Source organism: Chiloscyllium plagiosum, chromosome 1, assembly GCF_004010195.1.
Source record: "Chiloscyllium plagiosum isolate BGI_BamShark_2017 chromosome 1, ASM401019v2, whole genome shotgun sequence".
Lineage (NCBI taxonomy): Eukaryota > Metazoa > Chordata > Chondrichthyes > Orectolobiformes > Hemiscylliidae > Chiloscyllium > Chiloscyllium plagiosum.
Genome location: NC_057710.1, coordinates 136,534,451 through 136,555,902, shown reverse-complemented (window position 1 = coordinate 136,555,902; position 21,452 = coordinate 136,534,451).

Here is a 21,452-nt window from a genome sequence, read left to right as displayed (position 1 = left end):
ACTAACACTCTGACAGTACAGCAAACCCTCAGTGTTGACCCTCCGACAGTGCAGCACTCCCTCAGTAATGACCATCTTACAGTGCAACACTCCCACAGTACTGACCCTCCAATAGTGCAGCACTCCCTCAACACTGACCCTCTGACAGTGCAACACTCCCTCAGTACTGACCATCTTACAGTGCAACACTCCCACAGTCCGAACCCTCTGACAGTACTGGTCTCCCTCAGTACTGACACTCTGACAGTGCAGCACTCCCTCAGTACTGACCCTCTGACTGTGCAGTACTCCCACAGTACTGACCCTCTGACAGTGCAGCACTCCCTCAGTACTGATCCTCTGACAGTGCAGCACACCCTCAGTACTGACCGTCTGACAGTGCACCTGTCTCTCAGTACTGACCCTCTGACAGTGCAGCACTTCCTTAATACTGACCCTCGGACAGGGCAGCACTTCCTCAGTACTGACCCTCTGACAGTGCAACACTCCCGCAGTACTGACCCTCCCTCAGTGCAGCACTCCCTCAGTACTGACCCTCTGACAATGCAGGACTCCACCAGTACTGCCCCTCTGACAATGCAGCACTCCCGCAGTACTGACCCTCTGACAGTGCAGCACTTCCTCATTACTGACCCTCTGACAGTGCAGCACTCCCTCAGTACTGATCCTTTGACATTGCAGCACTTCCTCTGTACTGACCGTCTGACAGTGCAACACTCCCTCTGTACTGACCATCCGTCAGTGCAACATTCCCTCATTACTGACCATCTGACAGTGCAGCGCTGCCTCAGTACTGAACCTCTGACAGTGCAGCACTCCCTCATTACTGACCCTCTGACGATGCAACACTCCTTCAGTACTGACCATCTTACAGAGCAACACTCCCACAGTACTGACCCTCCAATAGTGCAACACTCCCTCAGCACTGACCCTCTGACAGTGCAACACTCCCTCAGTACAGACCATCTTACAGTGCAACACTCCGACAGTACAAACCATCTGACAGTACTGCACTCCCTCTGTACTGACCCTCTGATAGTGCAGCACTCCCTCAGTACTGATCATCTGACAGTGCAGCACTCCCCCAGTACTGACCGTCTGACAGTGCAACTGTCCCTCTGTACTGACCATCTGACAGTGCAACACTCCCGCATAACTGACCCTCTGACAGTGCAGCACTCCCTCAGTACTGACCCTCTGACATTGCAGCACGCACTCAGTGTTGATCCTCCGACAGTGCAACACTCATACATTACTAACCCTCTGACAGTACAGCACTCCCTCAGTGTTGACCCTCCGACAGTGCAGCACTCCCTCAGTACTGACCCTCCGACAGTGCAGCACTCCCTCAGTAATGATCCTCTGACACTGCAGCACTCACTCATTACTGACCCTCTGACAATGCAACACACCTTCAGTACTGACTGTCTGACAGTGCACCTGTCTCTCAGTACTGACCCCCTGACAGTGCATCACTCCCTCAGTACTGATCCTCTGACAGTGCAGCACTCCACCAGTACTGCCCTCTGACAGTGCAGCACTCCCTCAGTACTGACCCTGAGACAGTGCAACACTCCCGCAGTACTAACCCTCTGACAGTACAACACTCCCTCAGTACTGTTCCTCCCTCAGTGCAGTTCTCCCTCAGTACTGACCCTCTGACAGTGCAGCACTCCACCAGTACTGCCCCTCTGACAGTGCAGCACTTCCTCAATACTGAACCACGGACAGGGCAGCACTTCCTCAATACTGACCCTCTGACAGTGCAGCACTTCCTCATTACTGACCCTCTGACAGTGCAGCGCTCCCTCAGTACTGACCCTCTGACAGTGCAGCACTCCCTCATTACTGACCCTCTGACAGTGCAACACTCCTTTTGTGCTGACCATCATACAGTGCAACACTCCCACAGAACTGACCCACCAATAGTGCAGCACTCCCTCAGCACTGACCCTCTGACAGTGCAACACTCCCTCAGTACTGACCATCTGACAGTGCAGCACTCCCTCAGTACTGATCCTCTGACAGTGCAGCACTCCCTCAGTACTGACAGTCTGACAGTGCAACTGTCTCTCAGTACTGACCCTCTGACCGTGCAGCACTTCCTCAATACTGACCCTCTGACAGTGCAGCACTTCCTCATTACTGACCCTCTGACAGTGCAACACTCCCACAGTACTAAGCCTCTGACAGTGCAGCACTTCCTCAGTGCTGACGCTCTGACAGTGCAACACTCCACCAGTACTGCCCCTCTGACAGTGCAGCACTCCCACATTACTGACCCTCTGACAACTCAACATTCCCTCAGTACTGAACATCTTACAGTGCAACACTCCCACAGTACTGACCCTCCAATCGTGCAGCAGTCCCTCAGCACTGACCCTCTGACAGTACAACACTCACTCCGTGTTGATCCTCCGACAGTGCAGCACTCCCTCAGTACTGATCCTCAGACAGTGCAGCACTCCTTTAGTACTGATCCTCTGACAGTGCAGCGCTCCCTCAGTACTGACCGTCTGACAGTGCAACTGTCTCTCAGTACTGACCATCTGACAGTGCAACACTCCCTCATTACTGACCCTCTGACTGTGCAGCACTCCTTCAGTGTTGAACGTCCGACAATGCAGCACTCCCTCAGTACTGACCCTCTGACAGTGCAGCACCCCCTCAGTACTGATCCTCTGACAGTGCAGCACTCCCCCAGTACTGACCGTCTGACAGTGCAACTGTCCCTCAGTACTGACCATCTAACAGTGCAACACTCCCGCATTACTGACCCTCTGACCGTGCAGCACACCCTCAGTACCGACCATCTTAGAGTGCAACACTCCCGCAGTACTAACCCTCTGACAGTGCAGCACTCCCTCAGTACTGACCCTCCCGCAGTGTAGCACTCCCTCAGTACTGACCGTCTGACAGTGCAACACTCCACCAGTACTGCCCCTCTGACAGTGCAGCACACCCTCAGTACTGACCCTCTGATAGTGCTGCACTCCCTCAGTGCTGAAACTCTGACAGTGCAGTACTCCCACATTACTGACCCTCTGACAATGCAACATTCCTTCAGTACTGACCATCTTACAGTGCAACACTCCCACAGTACTGACCCTCCAATCGTGCAGCAGTCCCTCAGCACTGACGATCTGACAGTAAAACACTCCCTCAGTACTGACCCACTGACAGTGCAGCAATCACTCCGTGTTGATACTCCGACAGTGCAGCACTCCCGCAGTACTGACCCTCTGACAGTGCAGCACTCCTTCAGTACTGATCCTCTGACAGTGCAGCACTCCCTCAGTACTGACCGTCTGACAGTGCAACTGTGTCTCAGTACTGACCATCCGACAGTGCAACACTCCCTCATTACTGACCCTCTGACAGTGCAGCACTCCCTTAGTATTGACCCTCTGACAGTGCAGCACGCACTCAGTGTTGATCCTCCGACAGTGCAGCACTCCCTCAGTACTGACCCTCTGACAGTGCAGCACTCCCTCAGTACTGATCCTCTGACAGTGCAGCACTCCCTCTGTACTGACCGTCTGACAGTGCAACTGTCACTCAGTACTGACCATCTGACAGTGCAACAATCCCTAATTACTGACCCTCTGACAGTGCAGCAATCCCTCAGTACTGACCCTCTGACAGTGCAGCAGGCACTCAGTGTTGATCCTCCGACAGTGCAGCACTCCCTCAGTACTGACCCTCTGACAGTGCAGCACTCCGTCAGTAATGACCCTCTGACATTGCAGCACGCACTCAGTGTTGATCCTCCGACAGTGCAGCACTCCCTCAGCACTAACCCTCTGACAGTACAGCACTCCCTCAGTACTGACCCTCTGACAGTGCAGCACTCCCTCAGTACTGACCGTCTGACAGTGCAACTGTCTCTCAATACTGACCATCTGACAGTGCAACACTCCCTCATTACTGACCCTCTGACAGTGCAGCACTCCCTCAGTACTGACCCTCGGACAGTGCAGCAGGCACTCAGTGTTGATCCTCCGGCAGTGCAGCACTCCCTCAGTACTAACCCTCTGACAGTGCAGCACTCCCTCAGTAATGAACCTCTGACAGTGCAGCACTCCCTCAGCACTGACCGTCTGACAGTGCAACTCTCCCTCATTACTGACCCTCTGACAGTGCAGCACTCCCTCAATACTGATCATCTTAGAGTGCAACACTCCCACAGTACTATCCATCTGACAGTTCAGCACTCCCTCCGTACTGACCATCTTAGAGTGCAACACTCCCAGAGTACTGACCCTCTGACAGTACAGCACTCCCTCAGTTCTGACCCTCTGACAGTACAGCACCTCCTCAGTAATGACCCTATGACAGTGCAGCACTCCCTCATTCCTGACCCTTCCCTCAGTGCAGCACTCCCTCAGTACTGATCCTCTGACAGTGCAGCACTCCCTCATTCCTGACCCTTCCCTCAGTGCAGCACTCCCTCAGTACTGTCACTCTGACAGTGCAGCACTCCCTCAGTACTGACCCTCCGAGAGTGCAGCACTCCCTCAGTGCTGAAACTCTGACAGTGCAGTACTCCCACATTACTGACCCTCTGACAATGCAACATTCCCTCAGTACTGACCATCTTACAGTGCAACACTCCCACAGTACTAACCCTCCAATCGTGCAGCAGTCCCTCAGCACTGACGCTCTGACAGTAAAACACTCCCTCAGTACTGACCCACTGACAGTGCAGCACTCACTCCTTGTTGATCCTCCGACAGTGCAGCACTCCCTCAGTACTGACCCTCTGACAGTGCAGCACTCCTTCAGTACTGATCCTCTGACAGTGCAGCACTCCCTCAGCACTGACCGTCTGACAGTACAACTGTGTCTCAGTACTGATCCTCTGAACGTGCAGCACTTCCTCAATACTGACCCTCTGACAGTGCAGCATTTCCTCATTACTGACCCTCTGACAGTGCAACACTCCCGCAGTACTAAGCCTCTGACAGTGCAGCACTTCCTCAGTGCTGACCCTCTGACAGTGCAGCACTCCACCAGTACTGCCCCTCTGACAGTGCAGCACTCCCTCAGTACCGACCCTCTGACAGTGCAGCACTCCCTCAGTACTGACACTCTGACAGTGCAGCACTCCCGCAGTACTGACCCTCTGACAGTGCAGCACTCCCTCAGTACTGACCCACTGACAGTGCAGCACTCCATCAGTACTGACCCTCTGACAGTGCAGCACTCCCTCAGTACTGACCCTCTGACAGTGCAGCACTCCCTCAGTTGACCCTCTGACAGTGCAGCACTTCCTCAGCACTGACTCTTTTATTTCTATTTCATAGAGTCTTGTGGAAATTTTTAGACATCAGGTTTGCATATTCTGAGGTAGCATGCGAGAGACACACAAACCAAGCCCTGTTTGAAACTGTGTGCAATATACTATTCTGAGGCACAGAGTCACAGAGGTGCATCGCTTGGAAATGGACGCTCCTGTCTAACTGGTCCATACCAACCAGATATTCTCATCTCATTTCGTTCCATTTGCTAGCACTTGGCTGATATCCCTCTGAACCCTTCCTATTCACATACTCATCCTGATGCCTTTTAAATGTCACAATTATACCAGCCCCATCACTTCCTATGGCAGCTACCTGCATGCCCTTGAAAAAGTGCTCAAACATTCATACTGTCGATACAAACTCTAATAAACACCAACCTACGAAAGGCTATAGTTGTCATTTTCAACCGACCCTTAGCTGCTTCATTACGCTGATTTCAACAGAGGTAAAGAAACAGAGTTAGTGACCATCTACCGTGACCCTGTAATAAAACTTATTTTCAAATGTGGCTTGCATGTGATTCCCACACCCTCTAATACTTGCTTGGAAGGTGGGGGTCGGGTGTACTCTCCTGCTGCAGTCCTTGGGTGTCCCACAGTGATGTTAGGGAGGTAGCTCCGGGATTTTGACCTGAACCATGCAAATAGCTCTCTTACTGTAGTGCCTTTTTAAAGTTGGGAAGTTATTATAGACCAGGAGGACCCGAGAGCTGCTGTCTTGTCAGACAGAGAGGCCTGGTGGGTCACACACCTCAGGTGAGGGGCGAGGTTGAGAAGCTGGGGCCTTCATGGTAATTTCAGACATGATAGAGATTCAGCTGAAAATGTGTTGCTGAAAAAGCTCAGCAGGTCAGGCAGCATCCAAGGAACAGGAGAATCGACGTTTCTGGCGTAAGTCCTTCTTCAGGAATGAGAAAAGTGTGTCCAGCAGGCTATCATAAAAGGTAGGGAGGAGGGACTTGGGGGTGGGGCGTTGGAAATGCGATAGGTGGAGGGAGGTCAAGGTGAGGGTGATAGGTCAGAGTGGGGTGGGGAGGAGCGGTCAGGAAGAAGATTGCAGGTTAGGAAGGCGGTGCTAAGTTTGAGGGATTTGACTGAGACAAGGTGGGGGGAGGGGAAATGAGGAAACTGGAGAAATCTGAGTTCATCCCTTGATCTTGGAGGGTTCCCAGGCAGAAGATGAGGCGCTCTTCCTCCAACCGTCGTGTTGCCATGGTCTGGCGATTGAGAAGTCCAAGGACCTGCATGTCCTTGGTGGAGTGGGAGGGGGAGTTAAAGTGTTGGGCTACGGGGTGGTTGGGTTAGTTGGTTGGTCCGGGTGTCCCAGAGGTGTTCTCTGAAATGTTCCGCAAGTAGGCGGCCTGTCTCCCCAATATAGAGGAGGCCACATCGGGTGCAGCGGAAACAATAGATGATGTTTGTGGAGGTGCAGGTGAATCTGTGGCGGATATGGAAGTGTCCCTTGGGGCCTTGGAGGGAAGTGAGGGGGGAGGTGTGGGCGCAAGTTTTGCATTTCTTGCGGTCTGAGGACCAGCAAACCGGCAGACAAGGGAAGCGCGGTAGTAGTTTGGCGCACCGACCTTTACACCACTGAGGCTAAATGCCAGCTCGCGGACACCTCCGCCTACTGCCCCCTTGACCATGACCCCACCTCCCACCACCAAACCATCATCTCCCAGACCATCCAGAACGTCATCACCTCAGGGGATCTCCCATCCACCGCCTCCAACCTCATAGTCCCACAACCCCGCACCGCCCGTTTCTACCTCCTGCCCAAAATCCACAAACCTGACTGCCCCGGCCGACCCATTGTCTCAGCCTGCTCCTGCCCCACCGAACTCATCTCTGCATACCTCGACACGGTCCTGTCCCCCTTAGTCCAAGAACTCCCCACCTACGTTCGGGACACCACCCAAGCCCTCCACCGCCTCCATGATTTTCGCTTCCCCGGTCCCCAACACCTTATCTTCACCATGGACATCCAGTCCCTGTATACCTCCATCCCCCATGACGAAGGACTCAAAGCTCTCTGCTTCTTCCTTTCACGCCGTACCGACCAGTATCCTTCCACTGACATCCTCCTTTGCCTGACTGAACTGTCCTCACCCTGAACAACTTCTCTTTCCAATTCTCCCACTTCCTCCAAACCAAAAGAGTAGCCATGGGCACCCGCATGGGCCCCAGCTATGCCTGCCTCTTCGTAGGATATGTGGAACAGTCCACCTTCCGCAGCTACACTGGCACTGTATCGGCGCTGCCTCGTGCTCCCACGAGGAGGTTGAACAGTTCATTCACTTTACCAACACCTTCCACCCCGACCTCAAATTCACCTGGACCGTCTCAGACTCCTACCTCCCCTTGCTAGACTTTTCCATTTCTGTCTTCGGTGACCGAATCGACACGGACATTTACTATAAACCGACCGTCTACACACTGTCGCCAGCCTGACCGTCACCTACGTCCAACACGCCCCAGGATGTCCTTCACCCCAATCAAACACCGCCCAAAGGCTGACCCTCACCGCCGTCCACAAACCGCCCCAATCCTGACACTCATTGACGTCCAACACCGCTCCCAGCCTGACCCTCACCGCCGTCTACACACTGCCCCAAGCCTGGCACTCATTGCCGTCCGACACTGCCCCCAGCTTGACCCTTGCCACCGTCCATACACCAACCCAAACCTGACCCCAGCCTGACCCTCACCTCCATCCAACATGCCCCAGGCTGTCCTTCACCTCAGTCAAACACCGCCCACAGCCTGACCTTCACCACCGTCCACACACCGCCCACAGCCTGACCTCCACCGCTGTTTAAAAGCGCATCCAGTCTGACCCTCAGCGTCGTCCACACACTGCCCCAATCCTGCCCCCTCCACTGTCCACACCTTGCCCACAGCCTGACCCTCTCCGCCGTCCACACAACACCCACACCCTGACCCTCTCTACCATCCACGCACCGTCCCAAACCTGATACTCTCTGAAACAAAACACCGTCCCCTCACTACCGTCCACTCACCGTCCCCAGCCTGACCCTCACTGCTATCCACACACTGTCCACAGCCTGACCCTCACTGCCATCCACCCACCACCCCCAGCCTGTCCCTTACTGCCGTCCACACGCCGTCCCAAGCCTGACCCTCACCGACGTCCGCTCACTGCCCCAGACTGACCCCACCACCGCACAACCCCGCCTACAGCCTGACCCCAAACACAGTCCACACATCGCCCTCAGCCTGACCCTCACCGCCGTCCACACAGGGCCCCCACCCTGAACGCCAACGCCGTCCACACTCTGCACCCAGCCTGACCTTCACCGCCCCCAGCCTGTCTCTCACTGCACTCAACCTGACCCTCTCCCACATAGCCTGACCCTCACCGTGTCCAACACTGCCCCAGCCTGACTCTCACCACCGCCCCCAGCTTGACTCTCACTGCCGCCCACATACCATCCCCAACCTGACACTCACTGTCATCTACACACAGCCCACAGCCTTACGCTCGACGCCATCTACACACCAACCCCAACCTGACCCTCACCGATGCCCACTCACCGCACCAGCCTGACCCCCATCACCGCACAACACCGCCCCCAGTCTGACCACGCACCATTCCAAACCAGTCCCTCACTGCTGTCCTCACACCATACCCAGCCTGACCATCATCACTGTCCAACACCGCGCGAAGCCTGACACTTATTGCCGTCTGCACACTGTCTCTAGCCTGACCCTCACCACCGTCCACGCACCGCCCTCAGTCTGTCCCTCAGCACCGTCCACACACCGCCCCAAGCCTGACCCTCACTGCTGTACACACAACGCTCCCTGCCTGACCCCCACCACCGACCACACACCGCACCCACTCTGACCCTCACTGCCATCCACACACAGCCCCGAGCCTGACCCTTACCGCTGTCTACACACCACCCCCTGTCTGACCAAAACCGCTATTCAACACTGCACCCAGCCCGACACTCACTGCCGTCCACTCACCGCCCACACTGACTTCCACCACCTTCTAACACTGCCCCGAGCCTGACCCGCACCGCCCCCAGCCTGACCCTCACCGCCATTCACACACCGTCCCCAGCATGACCCACACCGACATCCACACATCGCTCCCAGCCTGACCAGCACCACCGTCCACGTACCGTCCCCAGCATGACCCTCTCCGCCGCCCACTCCCGCCCACAGCCTGGCCCTCACCGCCGCCCACACCCCACCACCAGCCTGATACTCACTGCCATCCAAACACGGCCCCCATCCTGACCATCACCTCCGTCTAACCCTGCCCCCAGCCTGATCCTCACCACCGTACACACACATTGCCCCAAGCATGTCCCTCTCCGTCGTCCACACACCGCCCCAAACCTGAACTTCACCGCCGTCTACATACCGTCCCCAGCCTGATCCTCACCAGCGGACTGGAGGGAGGCAAATGTAATTCCTCTCTTCAAGGAAGGAATTAGGGAAATTCCCGGCAATTACACACCAGTCAGTCACACGTCTGTTGTCTGCAAGGAGTTAGAAAGGATTCTGAGGGATAGGATTTATGACCATCTGGAAGAGCATGGTTTGATTAAAGGCAGTCAGCACGGCTTGGTGAGGGGTCGATCATGCCTCACAAATCTTATTGAGTTCTTTGACGATGTTACTAGGCAGGTTGATGAGGGTCGAGCGGTGGCTGTTGTGTATCCTGACTTCAGTAAGGAATTTGATAAGGTTCCCCATGGTAGTCTCGTTCAGAAGGTCAGAAAGAATGGGATAAAGGGACATTGAGCTGTCTCGATACAGAATTGGCTGGTCAACAGAAGATAGCGAGTGTTATTGGAAGGAAAGTATTCTGCCTGGAGGTCAGTGGTGAGTGGTGTTCCACAGGGCTGTGTCCTTGGGCCTCTACTCTTTGTAATTTTTACTGATGACTTGGATGAGGAGATTGAAGGATGGGTTAGCAAGTTTGCAGACAACACAAAGGTTGGAGGTGTAGTTGACAGTATAGAGGGTTGTTGTTGGCTGCAGTGGGACATTGACAGGATACAGAGATGGGCTGAGAGGTGGCAGATGAAGTTCAACCTGGATAAATGCGAGATGATGCATTTTGGAAGGTCAAATTTAAAAGCTGAGTACAGAATTAAGGATAAGATTCTTGGCAGTGTGGAGGAATAGAGGGATCTTGGAATGCAAGTATATTGATCCCTTAAAATTTCCACCTAAGTGAATATGGTTGTTAAGAAAGCATATGGTGCTTTGGCTTTCATTAACAGGGGGATTGAGTTTAAGACCCATGAGGTCTTGTTGCAGCTCTATAAAACATTGGCTAGACCGCACTTGGAATATTGCATCCAGTTCTGGTCGCCCTATTATAGGAAAGATGTGGATGCTTTGGAGAGGGTTCAGAGGAGGTTTACCAGGATGCTGCCTGGAATGGAGGGCGTATCTAATGAAGAGAGGTTGACTGAGCTCGGACTTTGTTCATTGGAAAAAAAGAAGGAAGAGAGGGGACCTAATTGAGGTGTACAAGATAATGAGAGGCGCAGATAGAGTCGACAGCCAAAGACTTTTTCCTAGGGCAGAAATTGTTAACACGAGGGGTCATAGTTTTAAGCTGTTTGGAGGAAAGTATAAAGGGGATGTCAGAGGCGGGTTCGTTACGCAGAGAGTTGTGAGAGCATGGAATGCGTTGCCAGCAGCAGTTCAGAGAGTTGTGAGAGCATGGAATGCGTTGCCAGCAGCAGTTGTGGAATCGAGGTCATTGGGGATATTTAGGAGACTGCTGGACATGCATATGGTCACAGACATTTGAGGGTTTGTACATTAGGTTTACCTTACATGAGGATCAATGGTCGGCACAACATCGTGGGCTGAAGGGCCTGTTCTGTTTTGTACTGTTCTATGTCCTATGTTCTATGTTCTATGAAGTGTATCTGTACCTTTCGACCATCTGCATCCTGTACTGACAGATAGTGCTCCTTCAATACGTTAGAACCCATCCCCTCAGTATGTTTATCCCCAAAACACCTCGACAGAACATTCATGCCCTCAACACTCAGAAAGCAAACCTGTTGCCCGCTTGGACCGTGTCCATCCCCAAACCTGTTCTCACTGTGATGACCCACAGCCACTCCCAGAATTGGAGCCCAGGGTCCAGAACATGATTTGAGTCTCTGGATTGATTATACAATCCCTAAGATGTGGAAGCAGGCCATTCGGCCTATCAGGTTCACACTGACCCTCGGCAGAGCATCCCATCCTCCCTCTATCCCCGGATCCCTTCATTTCCTCTGGCTAACCCACCCAGCCTGCACATCTTTGGACAGTGGGTGGGAACTGGAACACCCCGAGGCTGACACGGGGAGAATGTTCCAACTCCACACAGACAGTCGCCCGAAGCTGGAATCGAACCCGGGTGGGGTGAGGCAACACTGAGCCCCCGTGACAATCCCACCATCTCCTCCCTGTTGATGACTGTTTGATGTCTGTACCCGGGGAGTATCTAACTTGTCTAGATTTTATTTACGAAAGATTAGGGAAAAGGGCAATGCCTCCACAAGCGATCACAAAAAAAACTTTACGTACAAACATAGTCACTAAAGTTCGGTTCTGTACAGTCTTTACAACAAGTCTTTGTCATGACATATATACTCCCCTTGGCTAATTAACTGAAATGTTAGGTCTGAGCTGTTCCTTCTGAATTAACATCACAAAGTTAAATTGATAAGGAGCTTTGTGAAGTGCCTGTGTTCTGTATCTGTTCTCCCATGTAGGCCGCCCTCCGAATACAATACCTTACAAAGCCTTAAACTTTCAGCAGAAGCAGCCTCAGGGCATTGAACACAGACTGAATTACTCAGTGACGCTTGGATCAGGTCAGATCAAATTCTCAAGCAAACAGATGGCTGTGGATATTCAGTAGCAACGGTGAAGAGAGAGAGGAACATTCGCATTTCAAGTGACCCTTCCTCAGAATGGTGTTTTCTGAAGGAACTTTCCCGCAGAAATCACTGGATTGAAAGGTGAACTCTCTCTCTGTCTCTTTCTTCCTCTCCCTTCAGAGATGCTGCCGGATATGCTTAGCTTCTTCAGCAATCTCTGTATTGATGTTTCAGGTCTCCAGCGCGTCCGGACAGATTGACTTTAGTGTCGAATTCTCAAGCTTGTTCTATTAAAGGAATATAATTCCTCTCCTACAAAGGGGGGGTCAGTTACCACAGCTAACAGGTTCGTGATGCCAACCTTATTGGCTCAATCTCTATCATGTCTGAAATTACCATGAAGCTCCCAGCTTCTCAACCTCGCCCCTCACCTGAGGTGTGTGACCCACCAGTCCTCTCTCTCTCTGACAAGACAGCAGCTCTCACGTCCTCCTGGTCTATATTAAATTCCCATTTTTTTAAAAAAAGCACTACAGTAAGTGAGCTCTTTACATGGTTCATGTCAAAATCGCGGAGCTTCCTCCCTTCCATCATTGTGGGACACCCAAGGACTGCAGCAGGTGAGTACAGCTCACCCCCACCTTCCAGGCAATTATTAGAGGGGTTGGGAATCACATGCAAGCCAAATTTGAAAATAAATTTTATTACAGGGTCACGGTGGATGGTCACCAAGACTGTTTCATTACTTCTGTTGAAATCAGCATAATGAAGAATCAAAGAGTGGGTTGAAAATGACAATGATAGCATTTCGCAGGTTGGTGTTTATTAGAGTTTGCATTGACAGTATGAATGTTTGAGCACTTTTTCAAGGGCAAGCAGGTAGCTGCCAGAGGGAGTGATGGGGGCTGGTATAATTGTGACATTTAAAAGGCATCAGGATGAGTATGTGAATAGGAAGGGTTCAGAGGGATATCAGCCAATGCTAGGAAATGGCATGAAATGAGTTTAGAATATCTGGTTGTTATGGACGAGTTGGACAGGAGGGACTGGTTCCATGCTGTGCATCTCTGTGACTCTGTGCCTCTGAATAGTCTATTGCAGAGAGTTTCAGACAGGGTTTGGTTTGTGTGTCTCTCTCATGCTTCCTCAGAATCTGCAAAACACTATGTCTCCAAATTTCCATAAGATTCTATGAAATAGAAAAAAGAGGGTCAGTACTGAGGGAGTGCTGCACTGTCAGAAGGTTAACACTGAGGGTGTGCTGCACTGTCAGAGGGTCAGTACTGAGGGAGCACCGCACTGTCAGAGGGTCAGCACAGAGGGAGTGCTGCACTGTCAGAGGGTCAGCACAGAGGGAGTGCCGCACTGTCAGCGGATCAGTACAGAGAGAGTGCTACACTGTCAGATGGTCAGTACTGAGGCACTGCTGGACTGTCAGATGCAGGACCGAGGCAGAGGGTCAGTACTGAGGGACTGCTACACTGTGAATGGGTCAGTGCTGAGGGGAGTGCTAAACTGTCAATGGGTCAGTACTGAGGGCGTGCTACATTGTCAATGAGTCAGTACTGAGGGAGTGCTGTACTGTCAGAGTGTCAGTTCTGATGGAGTGCTGTACTGTCAGAGGTTTTGTCCTGAGATTGGGCCACACTGTCAGAGGGTCAGTATAGGGCCACTTCCACACTGTCAGAGAGTCAGTACTGAGGGAGTGCATCACTATCAGAGGATCAGTATGGAGGGAGAGCAGCATTGTCAGAGGATCAGTATGGAGGGTGTGCTGTATTGTCAGAGGATCAGAGTGGAGGGAGTGTTACATTGTCAGAGAGTCAGGACAGAAGGAGTGCAGCATTGTCAGAGAGTTAGGATGGAGGGATTGCTGTGCAGTGAGAGGGTCAGTAATGATGAAGTGCGCACTCTCTGAGGGTCAGTACTAATGGATGGCCATGCTGTCAGAGTGCTGCACTGTGAGAGGGTTACTACTGAGAGAGCGCTGCACTGTAAAAGGGTTAGACCTGAGGGAGCACCACAATCTGAGGGGGTTAGTACTGAGGGATCACCGCGCTGTGAGGGGGTCAGTACTGAGGGAGCGCCGCACTATGTGTCAGACAGTCAGTACTCAGTGATTGCTGCATTGCCAGAGGGTCAGTACTGAGAGAGTGATGTGCTGTCAAAGGGTCATGACTGAGGGAGCGTTACACGGTCAGTGTCTGAGGGAGTGTTGCTTCAGAGGGTCAGTACTGAGGGAGTGCTGCACTGCCAAAAGGTCAGGACTGAGGGAGTGCTACACTGCCAAAGAGTCAGGCATTGCTGGTCTATCAGAAGTGTAGGAATGAGGCAGTGCCGCTCTGTCAGAGTGTCATTACTGAAGGAGTTCTGCTCTGTCGGAGGGTCAGTACTGAGGGGATGCCATGTTATCGGAGGGTCAGTACCGAGGGAATGCCACTCTGCAGAAATGTCAGTTCTGAGGGAATGCTGCACAGTACAAAGAGAGTGCTGCAGAGTCAGAGGGTCAGTACTGAGGGAATGCCGTTGTGTCAGAATGTCATTTCTGAGGGTGTGCTGCAGTGTCAAAGGAGCAGTGCTGAGGGAGAGCTGCACTATTAGAGGGTCAGTACTGAGGGATTGCAGCACCGTCAGGGGCGCAGGGCCAGGGGGCTGTTGCAGTGTCAGAGGGTCAGTTCTGAGGGAGTACTGAATGATCAGAGTATGCGCCGCACTGTCTGAAAGTCAGTATGATGGTGTGCCACACTGTGGGAGGGTCAGTATACGTGCAATGCCTCACTGTCAGAGGGTCAGTACTGAGGGAGTGCTGCACTGTCAGAGTGGCAGTACTGAGGGAGTGCTGCAGTGTCATAGGAACAGTACTGAGGGAGAATCGCACTGTCAAAGGGCCTGTACGAACGGAGTGCTGCACTGTCAGAGGGTCAGTATGGAGGGAGTGCTGCACGGTCAGAGGGTCAGTACGGAGGGAGTGCTGCACTGTCAGAGAGTCAGTACTGAAGGAGTGTTGCACTGTCACAGGGTCTGTACGGAGAGAGTGCTGTACTGTCAGAGGGTCAGTACTGAGGGAGTGCTGCACTGTCAGAGTGTCAGTACTGAGGGACCGCCGCACTGTGAGAGGGTCAGTACTCAGGGATTGCTACACTGTGAGAGGGTCAGTACTCAGGGAGTGCTACTGAGTCAGAGGGTCAGTATTGAGGGAATGCTGTGGCGTTCGAGGCTCACTTCTGAGGGAGTGCTGCAGTGTGAAAGGATCAGTGCTGAGGGAGTGCTGCACTGTCAGTGGGGCACTACTGAGGGAGTTCTGCACTGTTGGAGTGTCATTACAGAGAGATCGCTGCACTATCAGGGGCGCAGGACGAAGGGAGTGCTGCACTGCCACATTGTCAGCATGGAGGGAGTGCTGCACCGTCAAAGGGTCAGTACTGAGGGAGTGCTGCACTGTCAGATGATCAGTACTGAGGGATTGTCGCACTGTCAGAAGTTCAGGTCGGAGGGAGTGCTGGACTGTCAGAGGGTCAGTTTGAGGGAGGGCTGCACTGTCAGAGAGTCAGTACTGTGGAAATGCTGCACTGTCAGAGGGTCATTACTGAAGGAGCGCAGCACTGTCAGAGCGTCACTACTGAGTGAGTGCTGCGCTATCAGGGGGTCAGTAATGGGGGATTGACGCAATGTCAGAGGGTCAATCTGGGGGCAGTGCTGCACTTTCAGAAGGTCAGTACTGAGGGAGCGCTGCATTGTCAGAGGGTCAGTACTGAGGGAGCACTGTACTGTTAGCGGGTCAGTACTGAAGGAGCGCCGCACGGCGAGAGGGTCAGTACTGAGGGAATGCTGCACTGTCAGAGGGTCAGTACTGAGAGACCGCTGCACTGTCAGAGGGTCAGGACGGAGGGAGTGCTGCACTGTAGAAATGTTAATACAAAGAAAGTGCTGCAGAATCAGAGGGTCAGTACTGAGAAAGCGCCACACTGTGAGAGGGTCAGTACTGAGGGAGTGCTGCACTGTCAGAGGGTCAGTACTGAGGGAGCGTTGCATTGTCAGAGGGTCAGTACTGAGGGAGCACTGCACAGTCAGAGGGTCAGTACTGAGGGAGCGCTGCACTGTCAGAGAGTCAGTACTGAGGGAGCGTTGCATTGTCAGAGGGTCAGTACTGAGGGAACGCTGCATTGTCAGAAGGCCAGTACTGATGGAGAGCCACACTGTCACAGGGTCAGTACTGAGGGAGCGCTGCATTGTCAGAAGGTCAGTTCTGATGGAGTGCCCCGCTGTCAGAGGGTCATTACTGAGGGAGCGCTGCACTGTCAGCGTATCAGTCTGGGGGATACCTGCATTGTAAGAGAGTCAGTACTGAGTGAGTGCCGCACTATCAGATAGGCTGAATGGCATAGTTTCTGCTCCCATGTCTTGTGGTCTATGAGGAATATCTGAAATTGTTCAGTACATTTCTGCCTGTGCGTCCTTCATACCCGGCTCAGCAATGATTCCCACGTCCAGATTCCAGATTCAAACAGACCATCTTCATTTGATTCTTGAACCTGAAGAGGTTCCACCCTCTTTTCCCAGGGATCGAGTTTTCGTTTCGCGTGACTGACCTGCCAGCTCAAAGGGATATTTTCATGCTGCAGGGCTGGGGTTTATTCGTCAGCTTCCGTGTGCTCACCCCAAATGAATCCCACTGCCCCACACTCAGCACAGTCGTGTGTTCCTTAAATCTGAGCTTCCCAATGCTAATCCACACCCAGAATGACATCCCACACTCCTCCAAATCATATCGCAGGCTAATTGCCTGGGAGAGAGGAGTGTTAAGAGAGGAAATAAAAATCTGAAAGGACTTTACACTGGCATTAAGGGTGAATTGATAATGAGAAAAAGAGTAGGTTGTGGAACACGGTGAGAATTTGTGCATGGACCCAGAGGCGATAGTGAATGGTTGCATTTTGTCAATGCTCATTGGGACGGGGTTGATATGAAATCGTGGAGAGGCGCTGTGATACAATTAAATGAATTAACATATAAATATCGAGAGAGATGGTTCTGAGTGGTCTGGCCTTCTTAAAACACAATAAATCTCCAAAAGATGGTGGAAATATATCTCAGTTTACCGAATGAGGTGATGGAGGAAGTAGCAGGTACACTTGCAAACATTTTCGAATCCCCTCTGGCCACAGGAGAGGTGTTGTCGGACTGACCATGTGGTACTGTTATTCAAGAAGGAGCATGGGATATACCAGGCAGCTACAGGCCAGTCAGGCAAATACCGTGGGTGGGAAGTCTGATGGAAGCAATTTTGAGATATAGAATTAATCAGCGTTTAAAGAGACTGGAGTTCATGAAGAACAGTCAGAATGGTTCTGTTAAGGGGAGCTCAGGTCTGATCAATGCGATTGCAATTTTTAAGGAGGTGACCAGCTGTGTAAATAAGGGCAATGCTGTCCTGTCACCTGCTTGGAGGTCAGTAAGGCTTTTATCAGGACTCATACTGGAAACTGATAGTGAACATAAAAACTCAAGATCCAAGGATTTGGCGCAGAATGCTGAGTGGCAGGAAGCAGACAGCGATGGCCCAGTTAGAAATCTCTGTCTGTTCATGTCTCACTGTTGGGGTCTTGCTGGTGTGGTTGATAGAAAAGTTTTAGATTTGAATGGTGGAGGGTTAATCATTGGGTTCATGAATGATATGAAGATTGGTTGGGTGATAAATACTGAGGATGATAGCCTTAGGTTACAGAAGGATGGAGATGGCCTTGGCAGATGGACCGATCAGTGGCAACGGGTGAGGTGCCTGAAGACTGAAGGGTGATTAATGATGTGCCATTATTGAAGTAAGGCTGCAAGGAACAGCCATTGAACTATGGAGCTGTGAGCCTGATGGCAGTGGTGGGTAAGCTGTTGGAGGGCATTCTTAGAGACAATTTACATGCATTTGGGAAAGCAAGAATTGATTAGGCATGGTCAGCATGGCTTGTGGAAATTGTTTGGGATGGAGGCCACATCCATTTTAGAAGATTCAGATCTTTTTAAACAATCAGTGAAAAATAACATCACAATGTGTCTTAAACATGGATGGAGGAAAACCGTTGTCAATCTGTGGTCACTTGTTGCTTGGAGACGCTTCAGAAAAGCAGGCACCCACACAGACCAACGCTGTAGATGCAAGATGTGGTGCACAGGAAGATCCAACAAGTCATTTGCAGTTGCTGTGTGTCTCCCTGGAGCAGTCATCATGCGAGATCAGGTTTCAGTCCTCGGAGAATTAATCTCTCCATCGAACCTTCTTCCACGTTTGTACAGTAATCGTGGTTGTGTGTGTATCTCTGTAAGAGAGAGAGACAGAGAGCGAGTGTCTGTCCGTGTGAGAGAGAGAGAGTGCATGTGTGTGCATCTCTGTGTGTCTGTGTGTGTGAGAGAGGCATTATGTGTTTTTGTACGTGTCTGTCTGAGTGTGTGTTTGTGTGCGTGTGTGTGTGTGTGTGTGTGTGAGGAATGTGTGTGTGTTTGAGGGAGTGAGAGTGTGTGTTTGAAAGAGAGAGTGTGTGTTTGTGTGTGAGAGAGAGGAATGTGTGTGCCTGTGTGTGAGAGAGAGTGTGTGTATGTGGTTGAGGGAGTGAGAGTGTGTGTGTGTGTTTGAGAGAGTGAGTGTCTGTGTGTGAGAGAGAGAGTGTGTATGTGTGTGTGTGTATGTGCATGTGTAAACTAGCCAATCTTATAAGGTGCCCATGAATATAAAATCCAGATGCTGTTTCAGGTGAATTGGTCCTTGTGTCTCCAAAGACACAAAATCTGTCAGGGTGTCTTAACTGGGGGAAAGAGAGTGCTGTTCAATCCAGTGGGGGTTCATCCAGTAAACCTTCCCCACGCACTAACATCCCTCTGGCAATGCAGCGAGTAGTCCTGCACACAGTGCTCCAGGTACAAACCAATGTAATGTCACCGTAGCCTTACCAGAGCATGGGACAGCTCATTACAGAGCGGTGTCTGGTGGTGTTTTAATCAGAGGGTCACCATGGCCCAGGTGGGGGGAGAGGTTGGGAAGGAGAGTCCTTCAGAGTAACTCTAGCTAGTGTGGTAAGCTAACTGCCTAGCCATCTGAGCTAACCAACCTCACTCCAGAGGCATGCCCTGTATAACCCACTCATAGCCAGCCTGCACCTCAATAGGAGCCAGGAGCAAGGCCATTCGGCCCCCACCATAACCCAGAAGGGAGAGCACGGGAAGCTGATGAAGGAAACAAGCCCCTCCCATGTGGCCTTTTGAAATGGAGCTGGAGGACAGAGCACATCTGTTTGCTTCCCCGGGACTGGCCTGCTCCACCTTACAGTGAGAGACTGAGGGGAACCTCAAGGAGATTTCACTTCTCACTGTGAGGCTGCAACTCCAAGCCAAATCAGGCTGGTTCCCTCCGAGACTCACGGAAGAGTGCAGCACTCTCTCTGTCCTATCTCTCTCCCTGGGATTTCCGTCTTGCTGTCTGCCTGAACTTCTCTCCCTGCCTTTCTCTCCCCATTTTCACCTTGTATCTGTCTGACATTGTATTTCTCTTCCTGGAGTTTCTCTCTCTCTCTCTCTCTCTCTCTCTGTCCTGCTCTCTCTCTCTCAGTTCTTCTCACTTCCTCTAGCCCCCCCTCCCGCCTGCCTGTCTTTCTCTTGTTCTCTCCCTCCCTCTCACTGTCTGTCCGTCCATCTCTCTTTCTCTCCTGTAGTTTCTCTTTCTCTTTCTCCCTGGACCCCAGTGACTGGGGAAGCGGCAATGGGAAGAGTTTGCCTCAGTGCCTGGTCTCTCTCAGGATTTACCCCACTGTGGGGAGGGGGTGAATGGAAGGAACATGAAGTACTTTTCTATGTGAGTCTGAAATAGAGATAAAGAGAAAGAGAAAGGGAGAGTGACAAAAAAAGAAAGAGACATGGAGAGAGTGGAGATGGAGAAAGAGGAAAGAGAGAAATGGGCAGTGAGAGTCAGGGAGGTGGAGTGAGAAAAGGACAGAGTGAGAGAGACAGGGAGAGAGAGAGAGTGAGAAGGACATAAATGGAGGGAGAAGGACAGTGTGTGTACTTGGCGATGGTTTTAGAGTGGGATCTCCCTGTGCATTACAGCAGTCAGTCAAAAGGCGAGTTAGTCTCTGCATTATGTCCTCCAGCCCAGGGGCTGTGAGTCTGCATGGGGAGAGGGAGAGTGGGAGACACGGAGGGAGTGGGACAGCCAGAGACAGGGAGAGTGTTTGATGGGGCTTTGGGGTTGGTGGAGAAAGGAAGTGCTGTTGTCAGAGCGAGATGGAGGGAGGGAGGGATAGCATGTGATGCCAAGTCTGAGACAGGGTGGAGAAGAGGTCTCCACAGAAATGATAGTCAGTGAGGCCATTCAAGGGCCAATCCTGAGGATCCTGAACCGGACCAGGATTATTTAATGGGGGAGACTCATTTATCGGTGTGAGAAAGTGAGGACTGCAGATGCTGGAGAGGCAGTGTTACAAAGTGTGGAGCTGGAGAAGCACAGCAGGTCAGGCAGGAGAATCGATGGTTCTGGACTGACATGCTAAGCTTTTCCAGCTCCACACTTTTCCACTCAACTCTCTCTGCCCCAGGGAGTGGGGCTCACAGCAATGTTGAGGGGTCAGGATAATATTTGAGGGGGGCACAGTTGGTGAGGTAGGTATTTTGGAGGGAAGGTATTTGGGGAAGGGAATAAATTTGGGAGCATGTGGGAGGAGTGAAAATGGGGGGCAAATGTTTTCAGGGAGTACAAAACTGGGTGAGCACTTTCAGGTCTGAAATAAAAAAAAAGAGAAAGGGAGGGTGAGAAAAAGAGAGAGAGGTAGAGAGAGTGGAGATGGAGAAGGGGATGAGAGAAAGATAGGGCAGAGACAGACAGTGAGAGTGAAGGTGCGAGAGAAAGGCAGATTGTGAGAAAGAGACAGACAGAGAGAGAGAAGGACAAAGAGAGAAGGGGAAGTCAGACTGAGACAAACAGGTGTTGAAGCATGGACAGACTGAAGGGGTGACACTCAGTTTTCCAGTTGGTTCCAGCTCCCTCTCTCTCAATGTTTTTTCACACTCCCTCTCTCCCATGCTCCTGGGGTTTTCTTCAGCTTGTCTCTCTCCCTCTCTTTCTACCTCTCTCTGGATAGTGAGCTGATCTCTGTCCCTTGCCATGTTGGTCACCTCAGAAAGCCTCCAGAAAATTCAAGAGATAAGTCTGCAGGTGATCCCTGTTTTTGTTCATTTCTGGATGGTTTCCCAGAACTTTCTACACTTCTGGCCCATTCGGAGAATCCGTTAATAGTTTGAAG